Below are 21,653 nucleotides of genomic sequence, written 5' to 3'. Positions count from 1 at the left end.
CTCCCAAGAGGGAAGTCACTGGTCCAGCCAGGAGAGCTGCAAGGCACTGACCGGACGGGGACCAAACAAAAGCCACATCACCCATGCCTCAGAGGTCCAACGCATATGGCCTCTGAGCCGAAGCTCTCCCTGCGTTACGTGGGGCGTCTCACGGCGTGTTTGGACTGCCCGCTCACCACGGGTAGCATGGAAAGCCTTCGAGACTAGACTCGAGAAAGGCGCAGCTCAGGAGCAGAGAAGTCACCAGTCGTTCGCTCCTCCCTCCTCGCTACACCACATGCACAGGATCCATAGGGATGGTGGTGGGAGAACACTTATCCGGGAGACTTTCCCTTTCTGGCTTTCCCTCCTGACTATTTCCTGTTGGGCCTCAAGCCTTTCACTTAATGTATCTTGTAAGAAGTTACTGTGGCCAAGTTCAAAAAGGGTGTTTCCTGTTCTCCTCTATGATTTCAGTGATGGAATCTTGTCTCACATTTAGATTTTTCATCCATTTTGAGTTTATCTTTGTGTATGGTGAAAAGAGTGGTCTTCTTTCTTTTTTTTATTTTTTTTTGGTGCCAATTTTAAATACTATTTTATTTAAGACATTCCTTTTTCCACTTAACAACACAGTGCTTATAAAGTGCAATGTCTATTTCCTTTACCTGTGCACATATTCCATATTCAGTATCAAGAATTCCCAATATATTTAATATAGCAGCTTGACTTTAAAAGTGCCATGGAATTTGCTAGAATTTTGGGTCCTTCAAATTGTGGAACAATGCTAGCCCTGTCATCAGGTTGGCCTAATCAACCTCTTCAGTGGTATGCCCCGAGGAGGCACCACCAGAGGGAGGAGCTCCACCACCAGGAAAGCTTCCAGGCATTCCTCTGGCATGCCTCCTGCACTCTGGTATAGCTTCTTAATGATGGGATTGCAGACTTTCTCCAGTTCTTTCTGCTGATGTTTAAATTCTTCCTTCTCTGCATTCTGGTTCTTATCGAGCCAGTTGATGATTTCATTGCACTTGTCAAGAATCTTCTGTTTTTCTTCATCATTGATTTTGCCCTGACGTTTTTCATCTTCAACAGTTGCTTCCATGTTGAAAGCGTAAGACTCAAGTGAATTCATGGAAGACACCTTGTCTCTCTGCTTCTCATCTTCGGCTTTGTACTTCTCAGCTTCCTGGACTATGCGCTCAATGTCCTCCTTGCCCTTCTCGTTAGTGATGGTAATCTTGTACTCTTTGCCTGTGCTCTGATCCACAGCAGACACGTTGAGGGTCCCATTAGCATCAATATCAAAAGTGACTTCAATCTACGGAACGCCACGAGGAGCAGGAGGTATGCCTGTGAGTTCAAACTTGCCAAGTAGGTTGTTATCCTTGGTCATGGCACGCTCACGTTCATAGACCTGAATAAGCACACCAGGCTGGTTGTCAGAGTAGGTAGTAAAGGTTTGTGTCTGTTGTGTAGGAATGGTAGTATTGCGCTTGATGAGCACAGTCATGACTCCTCCAGCAGTTTCAATACCAAGAGAAAGTGGGGTGACATCCAATAGCAGCAAATCTTGAACATTTTCAGATTTGTCACCAGAAAGAATGGCTGCCTGGACAGCGGCACCGTAAGCAACGGCCTCATCGGGTTGATGCTCTTATTCAGTTCCTTTCCATTGAAGAAATCTTGCAGAAGTTTCTGAATCTTGGGGATACGGGTAGAACCACCCACCAGGACAATGTCATGGATCTGAGACTTGTCCAGCTTGGCATCTCGAAGAGCTTTCTCTACAGGGTCCAGGGTTCCACGGAACAGGTCAGCATTTAATTCTTCAAACCGGGCATGAGTAATAGAGGGATAGAAGACGATTCCTTCATACAGACAATCAATCTCAATACTGGCCTGGGTGCTGGAAGAAAGTGTACGCTTAGCCCGTTCACATGCAGTTCGGAGACAGCGGACGGCCCTCTTGTTTTCGCTGAGGTCCCTCTTGTGTTTGCGCTTGAATTCCGCAATAAAATGGTTGACCATTCGGTTGTCAAAGTCTTCTCCACCTAGTGGGTGTCTCCAGCTGTGGACTTGACCTCAAAGATCCCATCTTCCATAGTAAGGATTGACACATCAAAAGTGCCACCTCCTAAATCAAAGATCAACACGTTCCTTTCAGCTCCAACCTTCTTGTCTAAGCCATAAGCAAGAGCAGCAGCAGTTGGCTCATTGATAATTCAAAGTACATTAAGACCGGCAATAGTTCCAGCATCTTTGGTAGCCTGACGCTGAGAGTCATTGAAGTATGCAGGTACCGTGACAACTGCATTGGTAACAGTCTTCCCAAGGTAGGCCTCTGCAATGTCCTTCATCTTCGTCAGGACCATAGAGGGCACCTCCTCTGGATAGAGACTTTTGGTCTCCCCCTTGTATTCTACTTGGAGTTTAGGCCTGCCAGCATCATTAACCACCAGGAAGGGCCAAGGCTTCATATCAGATTGGACGACAGCATCATCAAATCTATGTCCAATCAGCCACTTGGCATCGAAAACCGTGTTGGTGGGGTTCATCGCAACTTGATTCTTCGCAGCATCACCGATCAATCGTTCGGCGTCCGTGAAGGCGACATAACTTGGGGTGGTTCGGTTTCCCTGATCATTGGCAATTATTTCCACTTTCCCGTGCTGGAAGACACCCACGCAGGAGTAGGTGGTGCCAAGATCGATCCCGACTGCAGGTCCCTTAGATATAGTTGCTTCTGTGTGGGCCGGGCTCGGCTCGCGGAGACAACAGCCGTCTACAGATCTGGCGCCATGTTCAATGAGACCTCTAGTTTCATTCTTTCACATGTGGATGTCCAATTTCCCCAGCACCATTTATTGAAGAGAACATCTTTCTTCCAAAGGATAGTCTTTCCTCCTTTATCAAATATCAGTTGACCATAAAGTTCAGGGTCCCCTCCTGGGTTCTCTATTCTGTTCCATTGATCGATGTGTCTGTATTTGTGCCAGTACCACACTGTCTTGATGACCACAGCTTTGTCTTACAACCAGAAATCTGGCATTGTGATGCCCCCAGATACGGTTTTCTTTTTAAAATTCCCCTGGCTATTGGGGGTCTTTTCTGAATCCACACAAATCTTAAAATAATTTGTTCTAACTCTCTGAAGAAAGTACATGGTATTTTGATGGGGATTGCATTACACGTGTAAATAGCCCTGGGTAACACGGACATTTTCACAATATTAATTCTGCCAGTCCATGATCATGGAATATATTTCCATATCTTTGCGTCTTCCTCAATTTCTTTCAGAAGCGTTCGATAGTTTTTAGGGTATAGATCCTTTACCTCTTTGGTTAGGTTTATTCCTAGGCATCTTATGCTTTTGGCTGCAATTGTAAATGGGATTGACTCCGTAATTTCTCTTTCTTCAGTATCATTGTTAGTGTAGAGAAATGCCACTGATATCTGGGCATTTATTTTGTATCCTGCCACGATACCAAAGTGCTGTACGAGTTCTAGCAATCTTGGGTGGTGTCATTTGCGTTTTCTATGTAGAGTAACATGTCTTCGGCAAAGAGGGAGAGATTGACTTCTCTTTTCAATTTGAATGCCTTTAATGTCTTTGTTGTCTGATTGCTGAGGCAAGGACTTCCAGAACTATGTTGAATAGCAGGGGTGAGAGTGGACATGCCTGTCTTGTTCCTGATCTTAGGGAAAAGGTTCCCAGTGCTTCTCCATTGAGAATGATATTTGCTGTGGGTTTTTCGTATATGGCTTTTAAGATGTGAGGAATGTTCCCTCTATCCCTACACTCTGAAGAGTTTGGATCATGAATGGATGCTGAATTTTGTCAAATGCTTTCACTGCATCTAATGAGAGGATCATATGGTTCTTGGTTTTTCACCTGCTGACATGATGACTCACATTGATTGTCATGAAATGGGCAAAAGACTTGAAGAGAAATCTCACAGACGAACACGTAGACATGGCCAACATGCACATGAGAAAGTGCTCTGCAACACTTGCCATGAGGGAAATACAAATCAAAACCACAATGAGATCCCACCTCACACCAGTGAGAAGAGGGAAAATTAACAAGGCAGGAAACCACAAATGTTGGAGAGGATGCGGAGAAAAGGGAACCGTCTCACACTGCTGGTGGGAATGTGACCTGGTGCAATCACTCTGGAAAACTGTGTCGAGATTCCTCAAAGAGTTAAAAATAGACCTGCCCTACCACCCAGGAATTCCACTGTTGGACAGATGCAATGAAGCGCCGGGACACCTGCTTCCCGATGATTCTAGCAGCAATGTCCACAATAGCCAAACTGTGGAAGGAGCCTCGGTGCCCATTGAAAGATGAATGGATAAAGAAGATGTAGTTTATATCTACAATGGAATATTCCTCAGCTATTTGAAAGGAAAATACCCACCACTTGCTTCAACGTGGATGGAACTGGAGGGTACTAGGCTGAGTGAAATAAGTCAATCAGAGAAGCACAAACATGATATAATCTCAATCATTTGTGGAATTTAAATAATACTGAAAGGGAATGTAAAGGAAGGGAGAAGAAAAGGGTATGAAATATCAGAAAGAGAGACAGAACATAAAGGGTCCTAACACTGGGAAACGAACTACAGGTGGTGGAAGGGGAGGAGGGAGGGGTGGGGGTGAATTGGTGACGGGCACCGAGGGGGGCACTTGACGGTATGAGTACTGGGTGTTGGGCTGTTTGTTGGAAAAATGAACACCAATAAAAACTAAATTTATTTAAAAAAAATAAAAGACAAGCTACGTTCAAGACGGGTCCGACAGATCCGTCATTCGTGCCGAAAACTCGCCACGTTCCTTGTCTGCAACGCTCTGTCCGAAGCCGACCTCCCCTGCCCTATCAGCGCTTCCTGACGAAGCCAACAGGACTCCTAGCGGGCACTGGGAGATGTGTTTGCTTTCGGACCTCCAAAGCCAGCAGGTAAGATACTCACCTGTCCCAGAAGGTTCACTCCCAAGACCTAGAGTGGTTCCTGCGCACAAAGAAAAGAGTAATGAAGGTCAAGAAGAGCGGTGACGCGGTCCGGGAAGCGTCTGATTCTTGAGGTGGCCTGGAGTCATGACCTCAGGCTGGTGGGATCCAGGCCCTCGGGGGGCAGCCCGCTCTGGGTGGAGCCCGCTGAAGATCCAGTCTCCCTCTCTCCCTCTGCACCCGCCATCTCACCACCAGCTCCACCACCGCCCACACCCCCACCGGTCTGAGCTCCCAAGAGGGAAGTCACTGGTCCAGCCAGGAGAGCTGCAAGGCACTGACCGGACCGGGACCAAACAAAAGCCACGTCACCCAGGCCTCAGAGGTCCAACGCATATGGCCTCTGAGCCGAAGCTCCCCCTGCGTTACGTGGGGCGTCTCACGGCGTGTTTGGACTGCCCGCTCACCACGGGTAGCATGGAAAGCCTTCGAGACTAGACTCGAGAAAGGCGCAGCTCAGGAGCAAAGAAGTCACCAGACGTTCGCTCCTCCCTCCTCGCTACACCACATGCACAGGATCCATAGGGATGGTGGTGGGAGAACACTTATCCGGGAGACTTCTCCAAAGGAGCGAGCGAGTGGCAAGCTGCTCACGTCTGAGCTGATGTGACAGACGCGCTGCCATGAAGGCCCCCAAACACACGGAGAGTCGGCTCCTGAGGACGGGCCCTCCCACTTGACCAGGTGAAACTCCCTCCTGCCATTAGGCACTGGCCGCGTGCCTGAGGTGCCTGAGAAGAAGCTCCCGACTTGGCATACCTGCTCTGCCTCCCAAGGTCGTGCCCGGGGCGCCCGAGTCTCCACGTGTGCTCTCACTGCCGGGTGCTGCTGTGAAGCCCTCGGAACCTTCCGGGGTCCCTGCCACGACAGCGGGGAAAGGCTTTGACCTCCAGCGGGGCAGCAGCCTGCCTGCTTACCACACCCTTTGCCCGGAATACAGCAGGGAGCTTCCTAGCCTCAAAGGGTCGCGGAGGGACTCCCAGGATGGCCACCGCTAGCTAGCTCAGCTCCAAGTCCTACAATCAGCAGCTCAGCCTGGGCGCCACCTGGGTCCCACTCAGGGCCATTTCCTAGGGCCTCAAAGGTCTCTCCTGACTGCTCTCGTGACCACAGGCTGGTCCCTCCTGGGCTAGGGGCCGTGGGGGTGCTGCCTTCTTTACCTGCTCTGGCACTTGCGGTCGGGCTGCCAGTTCCCCCTAAAGAAAACAGAAGAAGAGAGACAGCACATCAGCGGACACTCGAGACCTCAAACGCTTCCAAACCTGCCAAGTCGTCCCGTCCAGACCAGGCAGCATTTGCGTTCCCATGGCACAGACGTGGCACAGCGGACCAGGGCCCGGGGTTCGCGGACCGCACATCCCCAGGCCAAACCCAGGCCGCCGCAGCTCAGAAAGCTTCACGAGGCGTCTGGGGTCAGAGAGCAATTCCATCAACTTCCCCATCTGCCCTCTTTGGAGGCTTCGGGGCAAAGGCCGTTGTCCAGCAAGACACGGGCACCTCTGTTCAACCGGGGAAGCCAAAGGCAACCTCAGCCATTCCTACGGAGACATCAACTCGCCTGGCCGGCTGCACCTCACGTCTCGCCACATCTCGGGCCAGGAACAACCAGCTCTGGATGGCGCTCCCCTGTGAACCCCCCTTGGAGTAGCCCTGCTCATAGCCCCTGTCCATGCTGCCTCACGGCCGAAACACGCACGCAGCTGACCGACTGGTCTGCATGACCCCATCCTTCGGATTCCACCTTGTGGAATTGGAATCTCAAGGATCACGCCCCGCCCATGGCCCTAAAGCCCCCAGCGACCTGGATGCCTAACAGGCTCTGGCTTGGCGCTGCTCTACTGGAGGAGAGCTCGGGGCACGAGGCTGCCATGCAAACTCTCTTTTCTTCCGGAGGGCAGCGGCAACACACATGGTGAGTCTCCAAGCATGTGGCAGGAGAGACCCCACCGACCAAGACCACGGCGGGCCGGCCTTAGTGCATCAATCCCCAGAGAGCGGTCCCGTCACCCGTTGCCTCTCTGGAGCATGATGCAAAGGCACACGCCTGCTGCCAGAGACTCTCACGGCCGACATGTCTCCAGCCAAGGGCTCACATGTCCTTGGCTTGGCAACCGTGATCGCGAGCAGCAGCGGGGCCCGATGCCCGTCGCTTAGGCGTGGAGCCGACACTGGCTTCTCGACACCACTCACCTGCTACGCGCCCAGGACTGGTGAAGCCGGGGCCCCCTGCGGTCCTGCCCACGCTGCCAGCTTCCAGGGTCGTGGCAACCGGACTCCTGCCAACACCTGACACAAACACACAAGGGACCTCTCACCTCAACCACACTGGCTTTGGACTCCCCAAGGGGGATTTCACCCTTCCCTCACGTGCGCCCACCACAGAACAGGGAGGCGTGGTTGCACGGAGTCTCTGTCCAGGGGCGGCTCACACTTTCCTCCAATACGACCTCCCTGCAAGGGTGGCTTTCCCTCCTGACTCTTTCCTGGTGGGCCTCAAGCCTTTCACTTGATCCACTGATTGGTGGACTGGTTGACACCCCTCTTTAGGGGCTACGTTCTTCAGTCATGCCCATTTCTCTCCTCATTTCTCTCCTCACCTAGGTATCGACTCGCCTATCGATCTGTCTATGTCTCAATTGTGGATAATTGGAAACTTTGCGGTCTGCGTCTCCCTTTGGGGCCACCCTCAGTCCTCGTCCTCTGCTGCTCTCCATGAGATTGCTTGCCAAGGACGGGAACGTTGGGCCCTGACGACCCTGTCGCTCAGGGATGAGAATCACTGGGAAGAACTGTCAAGACACAGCCACTTGCTCCTTTCACCTCACACAACGCAAGGAGCACAAGGTGTCCGGAGACAGAGGCATGGTTCTGTCCCCTCATGCTATTGCTTTCAGTCGGGGCTCGATGGGATTTCGTGAGCTCTGGGATCGATCCTTTATCACGAGGGATGGAAAGGAAGGAAAGAAACCTGGAGACGCTGTTAGAGCCGGTCCGTAGGACCCGGTCAAAGACAAGCTAATGTCAAGTCGGGTCCGCTAGGCCCGTGGATTCGTGACGAAACCTCGCCACGTTCCTTGTCTGCAACGCTCTGTCCGAAGCCGACCTCCCCTGCCCTATCAGCGCTTCCTGACGAAGCCAACAGGACTCCTAGCGGGCACTGGGAGATGTGTTTGCTTTCGGACCTCCAAAGCCAGCAGGTAAGATACTCACCTGTCCCAGAAGGTTCACTCCCAAGACCTAGAGTGGTTCCTGCGCACAAAGAAAAGAGTAATGAAGGTCAAGAAGAGCGGTGACGCGGTCCGGGAAGCGTCTGATTCTTGAGGTGGCCTGGAGTCATGACCTCAGGCTGGTGGGATCCAGGCCCTCGGGGGGCAGCCCGCTCTGGGTGGAGCCCCCTGAAGATCCAGTCTCCCTCTCTCCCTCTGCACCCGCCATCTCACCACCAGCTCCACCACCGCCCACACCCCCACCGGTCTGAGCTCCCAAGAGGGAAGTCACTGGTCCAGCCAGGAGAGCTGCAAGGCACTGACCGGACCGGGACCAAACAAAAGCCACGTCACCCAGGCCTCAGAGGTCCAACGCATATGGCCTCTGAGCCGAAGCTCTCCCTGCGTTACGTGGGGCGTCTCACGGCGTGTTTGGACTGCCCGCTCACCACGGGTAGCATGGAAAGCCTTCGAGACTAGACTCGAGAAAGGCGCAGCTCAGGAGCAAAGAAGTCACCAGACGTTCGCTCCTCCCTCCTCGCTACACCACATGCACAGGATCCATAGGGATGGTGGTGGGAGAACACTTATCCGGGAGACTTCTCCAAAGGAGCGAGCGAGTGGCAAGCTGCTCACGTCTGAGCTGATGTGACAGACGCGCTGCCATGAAGGCCCCCAAACACACGGAGAGTCGGCTCCTGAGGACGGGCCCTCCCACTTGACCAGGTGAAACTCCCTCCTGCCATTAGGCACTGGCCGCGTGCCTGAGGTGCCTGAGAAGAAGCTCCCGACTTGGCATACCTGCTCTGCCTCCCAAGGTCGTGCCCGGGGCGCCCGAGTCTCCACGTGTGCTCTCACTGCCGGGTGCTGCTGTGAAGCCCTCGGAACCTTCCGGGGTCCCTGCCACGACAGCGGGGAAAGGCTTTGACCTCCAGCGGGGCAGCAGCCTGCCTGCTTACCACACCCTTTGCCCGGAATACAGCAGGGAGCTTCCTAGCCTCAAAGGGTCGCGGAGGGACTCCCAGGATGGCCACCGCTAGCTAGCTCAGCTCCAAGTCCTACAATCAGCAGCTCAGCCTGGGGCGCCACCTGGGTCCCACTCAGGGCCATTTCCTAGGGCCTCAAAGGTCTCTCCTGACTGCTCTCGTGACCACAGGCTGGTCCCTCCTGGGCTAGGGGCCGTGGGGGTGCTGCCTTCTTTACCTGCTCTGGCACTTGCGGTCGGGCTGCCCGTTCCCCCTAAAGAAAACAGAAGAAGAGAGACAGCACATCAGCGGACACTCGAGACCTCAAACGCTTCCAAACCTGCCAAGTCGTCCCGTCCAGACCAGGCAGCATTTGCGTTCCCATGGCACAGACGTGGCACAGCGGACCAGGGCCCGGGGTTCGCGGACCGCACATCCCCAGGCCAAACCCAGGCCGCCGCAGCTCAGAAAGCTTCACGAGGCGTCTGGGGTCAGAGAGCAATTCCATCAACTTCCCCATCTGCCCTCTTTGGAGGCTTCGGGGCAAAGGCCGTTGTCCAGCAAGACACGGGCACCTCTGTTCAACCGGGGAAGCCAAAGGCAACCTCAGCCATTCCTACGGAGACATCAACTCGCCTGGCCGGCTGCACCTCACGTCTCGCCACATCTCGGGCCAGGAACAACCAGCTCTGGATGGCGCTCCCCTGTGAACCCCCCTTGGAGTAGCCCTGCTCATAGCCCCTGTCCATGCTGCCTCACGGCCGAAACACGCACGCAGCTGACCGACTGGTCTGCATGACCCCATCCTTCGGATTCCACCTTGTGGAATTGGAATCTCAAGGATCACGCCCCGCCCATGGCCCTAAAGCCCCCAGCGACCTGGATGCCTAACAGGCTCTGGCTTGGCGCTGCTCTACTGGAGGAGAGCTCGGGGCACGAGGCTGCCATGCAAACTCTCTTTTCTTCCGGAGGGCAGCGCCAACACACATGGTGAGTCTCCAAGCATGTGGCAGGAGAGACCCCACCGACCAAGACCACGGCGGGCCGGCCTTAGTGCATCAATCCCCAGAGAGCGGTCCCGTCACCCGTTGCCTCTCTGGAGCATGATGCAAAGGCACACGCCTGCTGCCAGAGACTCTCACGGCCGACATGTCTCCAGCCAAGGGCTCACATGTCCTTGGCTTGGCAACCGTGATCGCGAGCAGCAGCGGGGCCCGATGCCCGTCGCTTAGGCGTGGAGCCGACACTGGCTTCTCGACACCACTCACCTGCTACGCGCCCAGGACTGGTGAAGCCGGGGCCCCCTGCGGTCCTGCCCACGCTGCCAGCTTCCAGGGTCGTGGCAACCGGACTCCTGCCAACACCTGACACAAACACACAAGGGACCTCTCACCTCAACCACACTGGCTTTGGACTCCCCAAGGGGGATTTCACCCTTCCCTCACGTGCGCCCACCACAGAACAGGGAGGCGTGGTTGCACGGAGTCTCTGTCCAGGGGCGGCTCACACTTTCCTCCAATACGACCTCCCTGCAAGGGTGGCTTTCCCTCCTGACTCTTTCCTGGTGGGCCTCAAGCCTTTCACTTGATCCACTGATTGGTGGACTGGTTGACACCCCTCTTTAGGGGCTACGTTCTTCAGTCATGCCCATTTCTCTCCTCATTTCTCTCCTCACCTAGGTATCGACTCGCCTATCGATCTGTCTATGTCTCAATTGTGGATAATTGGAAACTTTGCGGTCTGCGTCTCCCTTTGGGGCCACCCTCAGTCCTCGTCCTCTGCTGCTCTCCATGAGATTGCTTGCCAAGGACGGGAACGTTGGGCCCTGACGACCCTGTCGCTCAGGGATGAGAATCACTGGGAAGAACTGTCAAGACACAGCCACTTGCTCCTTTCACCTCACACAACGCAAGGAGCACAAGGTGTCCGGAGACAGAGGCATGGTTCTGTCCCCTCATGCTATTGCTTTCAGTCGGGGCTCGATGGGATTTCGTGAGCTCTGGGATCGATCCTTTATCACGAGGGATGGAAAGGAAGGAAAGAAACCTGGAGACGCTGTTAGAGCCGGTCCGTAGGACCCGGTCAAAGACAAGCTAATGTCAAGTCGGGTCCGCTAGGCCCGTGGATTCGTGACGAAACCTCGCCACGTTCCTTGTCTGCAACGCTCTGTCCGAAGCCGACCTCCCCTGCCCTATCAGCGCTTCCTGACGAAGCCAACAGGACTCCTAGCGGGCACTGGGAGATGTGTTTGCTTTCGGACCTCCAAAGCCAGCAGGTAAGATACTCACCTGTCCCAGAAGGTTCACTCCCAAGACCTAGAGTGGTTCCTGCGCACAAAGAAAAGAGTAATGAAGGTCAAGAAGAGCGGTGACGCGGTCCGGGAAGCGTCTGACTCTTGAGGTGGCCTGGAGTCATGACCTCAGGCTGGTGGGATCCAGGCCCTCGGGGGGCAGCCCGCTCTGGGTGGAGCCCCCTGAAGATCCAGTCTCCCTCTCTCCCTCTGCACCCGCCATCTCACCACCAGCTCCACCACCGCCCACACCCCCACCGGTCTGAGCTCCCAAGAGGGAAGTCACTGGTCCAGCCAGGAGAGCTGCAAGGCACTGACCGGACCGGGACCAAACAAAAGCCACGTCACCCAGGCCTCAGAGGTCCAACGCATATGGCCTCTGAGCCGAAGCTCTCCCTGCGTTACGTGGGGCGTCTCACGGCGTGTTTGGACTGCCCGCTCACCACGGGTAGCATGGAAAGCCTTCGAGACTAGACTCGAGAAAGGCGCAGCTCAGGAGCAAAGAAGTCACCAGACGTTCGCTCCTCCCTCCTCGCTACACCACATGCACAGGATCCATAGGGATGGTGGTGGGAGAACACTTGTTCGGGTGACTTCTCAAAGGAGCGAGCGAGTGGCAAGCTGCTCACGTCTGAGCTGATGTGAGAGACGCGCTGCCATGAAGGCCCCCAAACACACGGAGAGTCGGCTCCTGAGGACGGGCCCTCCCACTTGACCAGGTGAAACTCCCTCCTGCCATTAGGCACTGGCCGCGTGCCTGAGGTGCCTGAGAAGAAGCTCCCGACTTGGCATACCTGCTCTGCCTCCCAAGGTCGTGCCCGGGGCGCCCGAGTCTCCACGTGTGCTCTCACTGCCGGGTGCTGCTGTGAAGCCCTCGGAACCTTCCGGGGTCCCTGCCACGACAGCGGGGAAAGGCTTTGACCTCCAGCGGGGCAGCAGCCTGCCTGCTTACCACACCCTTTGCCCGGAATACAGCAGGGAGCTTCCTAGCCTCAAAGGGTCGCGGAGGGACTCCCAGGATGGCCACCGCTAGCTAGCTCAGCTCCAAGTCCTACAATCAGCAGCTCAGCCTGGGCGCCACCTGGGTCCCACTCAGGGCCATTTCCTAGGGCCTCAAAGGTCTCTCCTGACTGCTCTCGTGACCACAGGCTGGTCCCTCCTGGGCTAGGGGCCGTGGGGGTGCTGCCTTCTTTACCTGCTCTGGCACTTGCGGTCGGGCTGCCAGTTCCCCCTAAAGAAAACAGAAGAAGAGAGACAGCACATCAGCGGACACTCGAGACCTCAAACGCTTCCAAACCTGCCAAGTCGTCCCGTCCAGACCAGGCAGCATTTGCGTTCCCATGGCACAGACGTGGCACAGCGGACCAGGGCCCGGGGTTCGCGGACCGCACATCCCCAGGCCAAACCCAGGCCGCCGCAGCTCAGAAAGCTTCACGAGGCGTCTGGGGTCAGAGAGCAATTCCATCAACTTCCCCATCTGCCCTCTTTGGAGGCTTCGGGGCAAAGGCCGTTGTCCAGCAAGACACGGGCACCTCTGTTCAACCGGGGAAGCCAAAGGCAACCTCAGCCATTCCTACGGAGACATCAACTCGCCTGGCCGGCTGCACCTCACGTCTCGCCACATCTCGGGCCAGGAACAACCAGCTCTGGATGGCGCTCCCCTGTGAACCCCCCTTGGAGTAGCCCTGCTCATAGCCCCTGTCCATGCTGCCTCACGGCCGAAACACGCACGCAGCTGACCGACTGGTCTGCATGACCCCATCCTTCGGATTCCACCTTGTGGAATTGGAATCTCAAGGATCACGCCCCGCCCATGGCCCTAAAGCCCCCAGCGACCTGGATGCCTAACAGGCTCTGGCTTGGCGCTGCTCTACTGGAGGAGAGCTCGGGGCACGAGGCTGCCATGCAAACTCTCTTTTCTTCCGGAGGGCAGCGCCAACACACATGGTGAGTCTCCAAGCATGTGGCAGGAGAGACCCCACCGACCAAGACCACGGCGGGCCGGCCTTAGTGCATCAATCCCCAGAGAGCGGTCCCGTCACCCGTTGCCTCTCTGGAGCATGATGCAAAGGCACACGCCTGCTGCCAGAGACTCTCACGGCCGACATGTCTCCAGCCAAGGGCTCACATGTCCTTGGCTTGGCAACCGTGATCGCGAGCAGCAGCGGGGCCCGATGCCCGTCGCTTAGGCGTGGAGCCGACACTGGCTTCTCGACACCACTCACCTGCTACGCGCCCAGGACTGGTGAAGCCGGGGCCCCCTGCGGTCCTGCCCACGCTGCCAGCTTCCAGGGTCGTGGCAACCGGACTCCTGCCAACACCTGACACAAACACACAAGGGACCTCTCACCTCAACCACACTGGCTTTGGACTCCCCAAGGGGGATTTCACCCTTCCCTCACGTGCGCCCACCACAGAACAGGGAGGCGTGGTTGCACGGAGTCTCTGTCCAGGGGCGGCTCACACTTTCCTCCAATACGACCTCCCTGCAAGGGTGGCTTTCCCTCCTGACTCTTTCCTGGTGGGCCTCAAGCCTTTCACTTGATCCACTGATTGGTGGACTGGTTGACACCCCTCTTTAGGGGCTACGTTCTTCAGTCATGCCCATTTCTCTCCTCATTTCTCTCCTCACCTAGGTATCGACTCGCCTATCGATCTGTCTATGTCTCAATTGTGGATAATTGGAAACTTTGCGGTCTGCGTCTCCCTTTGGGGCCACCCTCAGTCCTCGTCCTCTGCTGCTCTCCATGAGATTGCTTGCCAAGGACGGGAACGTTGGGCCCTGACGACCCTGTCGCTCAGGGATGAGAATCACTGGGAAGAACTGTCAAGACACAGCCACTTGCTCCTTTCACCTCACACAACGCAAGGAGCACAAGGTGTCCGGAGACAGAGGCATGGTTCTGTCCCCTCATGCTATTGCTTTCAGTCGGGGCTCGATGGGATTTCGTGAGCTCTGGGATCGATCCTTTATCACGAGGGATGGAAAGGAAGGAAAGAAACCTGGAGACGCTGTTAGAGCCGGTCCGTAGGACCCGGTCAAAGACAAGCTAATGTCAAGTCGGGTCCGCTAGGCCCGTGGATTCGTGACGAAACCTCGCCACGTTCCTTGTCTGCAACGCTCTGTCCGAAGCCGACCTCCCCTGCCCTATCAGCGCTTCCTGACGAAGCCAACAGGACTCCTAGCGGGCACTGGGAGATGTGTTTGCTTTCGGACCTCCAAAGCCAGCAGGTAAGATACTCACCTGTCCCAGAAGGTTCACTCCCAAGACCTAGAGTGGTTCCTGCGCACAAAGAAAAGAGTAATGAAGGTCAAGAAGAGCGGTGACGCGGTCCGGGAAGCGTCTGATTCTTGAGGTGGCCTGGAGTCATGACCTCAGGCTGGTGGGATCCAGGCCCTCGGGGGGCAGCCCGCTCTGGGTGGAGCCCGCTGAAGATCCAGTCTCCCTCTCTCCCTCTGCACCCGCCATCTCACCACCAGCTCCACCACCGCCCACACCCCCACCGGTCTGAGCTCCCAAGAGGGAAGTCACTGGTCCAGCCAGGAGAGCTGCAAGGCACTGACCGGACCGGGACCAAACAAAAGCCACGTCACCCAGGCCTCAGAGGTCCAACGCATATGGCCTCTGAGCCGAAGCTCTCCCTGCGTTACGTGGGGCGTCTCACGGCGTGTTTGGACTGCCCGCTCACCACGGGTAGCATGGAAAGCCTTCGAGACTAGACTCGAGAAAGGCGCAGCTCAGGAGCAAAGAAGTCACCAGACGTTCGCTCCTCCCTCCTCGCTACACCACATGCACAGGATCCATAGGGATGGTGGTGGGAGAACACTTATCCGGGAGACTTCTCCAAAGGAGCGAGCGAGTGGCAAGCTGCTCACGTCTGAGCTGATGTGACAGACGCGCTACCATGAAGGCCCCCAAACACACGGAGAGTCGGCTCCTGAGGACGGGCCCTCCCACTTGACCAGGTGAAACTCCCTCCTGCCATTAGGCACTGGCCGCGTGCCTGAGGTGCCTGAGAAGAAGCTCCCGACTTGGCATACCTGCTCTGCCTCCCAAGGTCGTGCCCGGGGCGCCCGAGTCTCCACGTGTGCTCTCACTGCCGGGTGCTGCTGTGAAGCCCTCGGAACCTTCCGGGGTCCCTGCCACGACAGCGGGGAAAGGCTTTGACCTCCAGCGGGGCAGCAGCCTGCCTGCTTACCACACCCTTTGCCCGGAATACAGCAGGGAGCTTCCTAGCCTCAAAGGGTCGCGGAGGGACTCCCAGGATGGCCACCGCTAGCTAGCTCAGCTCCAAGTCCTACAATCAGCAGCTCAGCCTGGGGCGCCACCTGGGTCCCACTCAGGGCCATTTCCTAGGGCCTCAAAGGTCTCTCCTGACTGCTGTCGTGACCACAGGCTGGTCCCTCCTGGGCTAGGGGCCGTGGGGGTGCTGCCTTCTTTACCTGCTCTGGCACTTGCGGTCGGGCTGCCAGTTCCCCCTAAAGAAAACAGAAGAAGAGAGACAGCACATCAGCGGACACTCGAGACCTCAAACGCTTCCAAACCTGCCAAGTCGTCCCGTCCAGACCAGGCAGCATTTGCGTTCCCATGGCACAGACGTGGCACAGCGGACCAGGGCCCGGGGTTCGCGGACCGCACATCCCCAGGCCAAACCCAGGCCGCCGCAGCTCAGAAAGCTTCACGAGGCGTCTGGGGTCAGAGAGCAATTCCATCAACTTCCCCATCTGCCCTCTTTGGAGGCTTCGGGGCAAAGGCCGTTGTCCAGCAAGACACGGGCACCTCTGTTCAACCGGGGAAGCCAAAGGCAACCTCAGCCATTCCTACGGAGACATCAACTCTCCTGGCCGGCTGCACCTCACGTCTCGCCACATCTCGGGCCAGGAACAACCAGCTCTGGATGGCGCTCCCCTGTGAACCCCCCTTGGAGTAGCCCTGCTCATAGCCCCTGTCCATGCTGCCTCACGGCCGAAACACGCACGCAGCTGACCGACTGGTCTGCATGACCCCATCCTTCGGATTCCACCTTGTGGAATTGGAATCTCAAGGATCACGCCCCGCCCATGGCCCTAAAGCCCCCAGCGACCTGGATGCCTAACAGGCTCTGGCTTGGCACTGCTCTACTGGACGAGAGCTCGGGGCACGAGGCTGCCATGCAAACTCTCTTTTCTTCCGGAGGGCAGCGCCAACACACATGGTGAGTCTCCAAGCATGTGGCAGGAGAGACCCCACCGACCAAGACCACGGCGGGCCCGCGTTAGTGCATCTATCCCCAGAGAGCGGTCCCGTCACCTGTTGCCTCTCTGGAGCATGATGCAAAGGCACACGCCTGCTGCCAGAGACTCTCACGGCCGACATGTCTCCAGCCAAGGGCTCACATGTCCTTGGCTTGGCAACCGTGATCGCGAGCAGCAGCGGGGCCCGATGCCCGTCGCTTAGGCGTGGAGCCGACACTGGCTTCTCGACACCACTCACCTGCTACGCGCCCAGGACTGGTGAAGCCGGGGCCCCCTGCGGTCCTGCCCACGCTGCCAGCTTCCAGGGTCGTGGCAACCGGACTCCTGCCAACACCTGACACAAACACACAAGGGACCTCTCACCTCAACCACACTGGCTTTGGACTCCCCAAGGGGGATTTCACCCTTCCCTCACGTGCGCCCACCACAGAACAGGGAGGCGTGGTTGCACGGAGTCTCTGTCCAGGGGCGGCTCACACTTTCCTCCAATACGACCTCCCTGCAAGGGTGGCTTTCCCTCCTGACTCTTTCCTGGTGGGCCTCAAGCCTTTCACTTGATCCACTGATTGGTGGACTGGTTGACACCCCTCTTTAGGGGCTACGTTCTTCAGTCATGCCCATTTCTCTCCTCATTTCTCTCCTCACCTAGGTATCGACTCGCCTATCGATCTGTCTATGTCTCAATTGTGGATAATTGGAAACTTTGCGGTCTGCGTCTCCCTTTGGGGCCACCCTCAGTCCTCGTCCTCTGCTGCTCTCCATGAGAATGCTTGCCAAGGACGGGAACGTTGGGCCCTGACGTCCCTGTCGCTCAGGGATGAGAATCACTGGGAAGAACTGTCAAGACACAGCCACTTGCTCCTTTCACCTCACACAACGCAAGGAGCACAAGGTGTCCGGAGACAGAGGCATGGTTCTGTCCCCTCATGCTATTGCTTTCAGTCGGGGCTCGATGGGATTTCGTGAGCTCTGGGATCGATCCTTTATCACGAGGGATGGAAAGGAAGGAAAGAAACCTGGAGACGCTGTTAGAGCCGGTCCGTAGGACCCGGTCAAAGACAAGCTAATGTCAAGTCGGGTCCGCTAGGCCCGTGGATTCGTGACGAAACCTCGCCACGTTCCTTGTCTGCAACGCTCTGTCCGAAGCCGACCTCCCCTGCCCTATCAGCGCTTCCTGACGAAGCCAACAGGACTCCTAGCGGGCACTGGGAGATGTGTTTGCTTTCGGACCTCCAAAGCCAGCAGGTAAGATACTCACCTGTCCCAGAAGGTTCACTCCCAAGACCTAGAGTGGTTCCTGCGCACAAAGAAAAGAGTAATGAAGGTCAAGAAGAGCGGTGACGCGGTCCGGGAAGCGTCTGATTCTTGAGGTGGCCTGGAGTCATGACCTCAGGCTGGTGGGATCCAGGCCCTCGGGGGGCAGCCCGCTCTGGGTGGAGCCCCCTGAAGATCCAGTCTCCCTCTCTCCCTCTGCACCCGCCATCTCACCACCAGCTCCACCACCGCCCACACCCCCACCGGTCTGAGCTCCCAAGAGGGAAGACACTGGTCCAGCCAGGAGAGCTGCAAGGCACTGACCGGACCGGGACCAAACAAAAGCCACGTCACCCAGGCCTCAGAGGTCCAACGCATATGGCCTCTGAGCCGAAGCTCTCCCTGCGTTACGTGGGGCGTCTCACGGCGTGTTTGGACTGCCCGCTCACCACGGGTAGCATGGAAAGCCTTCGAGACTAGACTCGAGAAAGGCGCAGCTCAGGAGCAAAGAAGTCACCAGACGTTCGCTCCTCCCTCCTCGCTACACCACATGCACAGGATCCATAGGGATGGTGGTGGGAGAACACTTATCCGGGAGACTTTCCCTTTCTGGCTTTCCCTCCTGACTATTTCCTGTTGGGCCTCAAGCCTTTCACTTAATGTATCTTGCAAGAAGTTACTGTGGCCAAGTTCAAAAGGGTGTTTCCTGTTCTCCTCTATGATTTCAGTGATGGAATCTTGTCTCACATTTAGATTTCTCATCCATTTTGAGTTTATCTTTGTGTATGGTGAAAAGAGTGGTCTTCTTTCTTTTTTTTATTTTTTTTGGTGCCAATTTTAAATACTATTTTATTTAAGACATTCCTTTTTCCACTTAACAACACAGTGCTTATAAAGTGCAATGTCTATTTCCTTTACCTGTGCACATATTCCATATTCAAGTATCAAGAATTCCCAATATATTTAATATAGCAGCTTGACTTTAAAAGTGCCATGGAATTTGCTAGAATTTTGGGTCCTTCAAATTGTGGAACAATGCTAGCCCTGTCATCAGGTTGGCCTAATCAACCTCTTCAGTGGTAGGCCCCGAGGAGGCACCACCAGAGGGAGGAGCTCCACCACCAGGAAAGCTTCCAGGCATTCCTCTGGCATGCCTCCTGCACTCTGGTATAGCTTCTTAATGATGGGATTGCAGACTTTCTCCAGTTCTTTCTGCTGATGTTTAAATTCTTCCTTCTCTGCATTCTGGTTCTTATCGAGCCAGTTGATGATTTCATTGCACTTGTCAAGAATCTTCTGTTTTTCTTCATCATTGATTTTGCCCTGACGTTTTTCATCTTCAACAGTTGCTTCCATGTTGAAAGCGTAAGACTCAAGTGAATTCATGGAAGACACCTTGTCTCTCTGCTTCTCATCTTCGGCTTTGTACTTCTCAGCTTCCTGGACTATGCGCTCAATGTCCTCCTTGCCCTTCTCGTTAGTGATGGTAATCTTGTCCTCTTTTCCTGTGCTCTGATCCACAGCAGACACGTTGAGGGTCCCATTAGCATCAATATCAAAAGTGACTTCAATCTACGGAACGCCACGAGGAGCAGGAGGTATGCCTGTGAGTTCAAACTTGCCAAGTAGGTTGTTATCCTTGGTCATGGCACGCTCACGTTCATAGACCTGAATAAGCACACCAGGCTGGTTGTCAGAGTAGGTAGTAAAGGTTTGTGTCTGTTGGGTAGGAATGGTAGTATTGCGCTTGATGAGCACAGTCATGACTCCTCCAGCAGTTTCAATACCAAGAGAAAGTGGGGTGACATCCAATAGCAGCAAATCTTGAACATTTTCAGATTTGTCACCAGAAAGAATGGCTGCCTGGACAGCGGCACCGTAAGCAACGGCCTCATCAGGGTTGATGCTCTTATTCAGTTCCTTTCCATTGAAGAAATCTTGCAGAAGTTTCTGAATCTTGGGGATACGGGTAGAACCACCCACCAGGACAATGTCATGGATCTGAGACTTGTCCAGCTTGGCATCTCGAAGAGCTTTCTCTACAGGGTCCAGGGTTCCACGGAACAGGTCAGCATTTAATTCTTCAAACCGGGCATGAGTAATAGAGGGATAGAAGACGATTCCTTCATACAGACAATCAATCTCAATACTGGCCTGGGTGCTGGAAGAAAGTGTACGCTTAGCCCGTTCACATGCAGTTCGGAGACGGCGGACGGCCCTCTTGTTTTCGCTGATGTCCCTCTTGTGTTTGCGCTTGAATTCCGCAATAAAATGGTTGACCATTCGGTTGTCAAAGTCTTCTCCACCTCAGTGGGTGTCTCCAGCTGTGGACTTGACCTCAAAGATCCCATCTTCCATAGTAAGGATTGACACATCAAAAGTGCCACCTCCTAAATCAAAGATCAACACGTTCCTTTCAGCTCCAACCTTCTTGTCTAAGCCATAAGCAAGAGCAGCAGCAGTTGGCTCATTGATAATTCAAAGTACATTAAGACCGGCAATAGTTCCAGCATCTTTGGTAGCCTGACGCTGAGAGTCATTGAAGTATGCAGGTACCGTGACAACTGCATTGGTAACAGTCTTCCCAAGGTAGGCCTCTGCAATGTCCTTCATCTTCGTCAGGACCATAGAGGACACCTCCTCTGGATAGAGACTTTTGGTCTCCCCCTTGTATTCTACTTGGAGTTTAGGCCTGCCAGCATCATTAACCACCAGGAAGGGCCAAGGCTTCATATCAGATTGGACGACAGCATCATCAAATCTATGTCCAATCAGCCACTTGGCATCGAAAACCGTGTTGGTGGGGTTCATCGCAACTTGATTCTTCGCAGCATCACCGATCAATCGTTCGGCGTCCGTGAAGGCGACATAACTTGGGGTGCTTCGGTTTCCCTGATCATTGGCAATTATTTCCACTTTCCCGTGCTGGAAGACACCCACGCAGGAGTAGGTGGTGCCAAGATCGATCCCGACTGCAGGTCCCTTAGATATAGTTGCTTCTGTGTGGGCCGGGCTCGGCTCGCGGAGACAACAGCCGTCTACACATCTGGCGCCATGTTCAATGAGACCCTCTAGTTTCATTCTTTCACATGTGGATGTCCAATTTCCCCAGCACCATTTATTGAAGAGAACATCTTTCTTCCAAAGGATAGTCTTTCCTCCTTTATCAAATATCAGTTGACCATAAAGTTCAGGGTCCCCTCCTGGGTTCTCTATTCTGTTCCATTGATCGATGTGTCTGTATTTGTGCCAGTACCACACTGTCTTGATGACCACAGCTTTGTCTTACAACCTGAAATCTGGCATTGTGATGCCCCCAGATACGGTTTTCTTTTTAAAATTCCCCTGGCTATTGGGGGTCTTTTCTGATTCCACACAAATCTTAAAATAATTTGTTCTAACTCTCTGAAGAAAGTACATGGTATTTTGATGGGGATTGCATTAACGTGTAAATTGCCCTGGGTAACACGGACATTTTCACAATATTAATTCTGCCAGTCCATGATCATGGAATATATTTCCATATCTTTGCGTCTTCCTCAATTTCTTTCAGAAGCGTTCGATAGTTTTTAGGGTATAGATCCTTTACCTCTTTGGTTAGGTTTATTCCTAGGCATCTTATGCTTTTGGCTGCAATTGTAAATGGGATTGACTCCTTAATTTCTCTTTCTTCAGTATCATTGTTAGTGTAGAGAAATGCCACTGATA

General features: G+C 54.7%; 2 pseudogenes; both read right to left on the bottom strand.

Annotated features, from left to right (window-relative positions):
• Positions 1 to 788: 788 nt before the first annotated feature.
• On the bottom strand, positions 789 to 20,993 carry LOC129505604 (heat shock cognate 71 kDa protein-like; annotated as a pseudogene).
• LOC129505605 (heat shock cognate 71 kDa protein-like) lies at positions 1,301 to 2,774 on the bottom strand (annotated as a pseudogene).
• Positions 20,994 to 21,653: the final 660 nt, after the last annotated feature.

Source organism: Nyctereutes procyonoides, unplaced genomic scaffold, assembly GCF_905146905.1.
Source record: "Nyctereutes procyonoides isolate TBG_1078 unplaced genomic scaffold, NYPRO_anot_genome, whole genome shotgun sequence".
Taxonomy (NCBI): domain Eukaryota; kingdom Metazoa; phylum Chordata; class Mammalia; order Carnivora; family Canidae; genus Nyctereutes; species Nyctereutes procyonoides.
The sequence above is the reverse complement of the archived record's forward strand: the minus strand, read 5'-3'. Positions and strand labels throughout refer to the sequence as shown.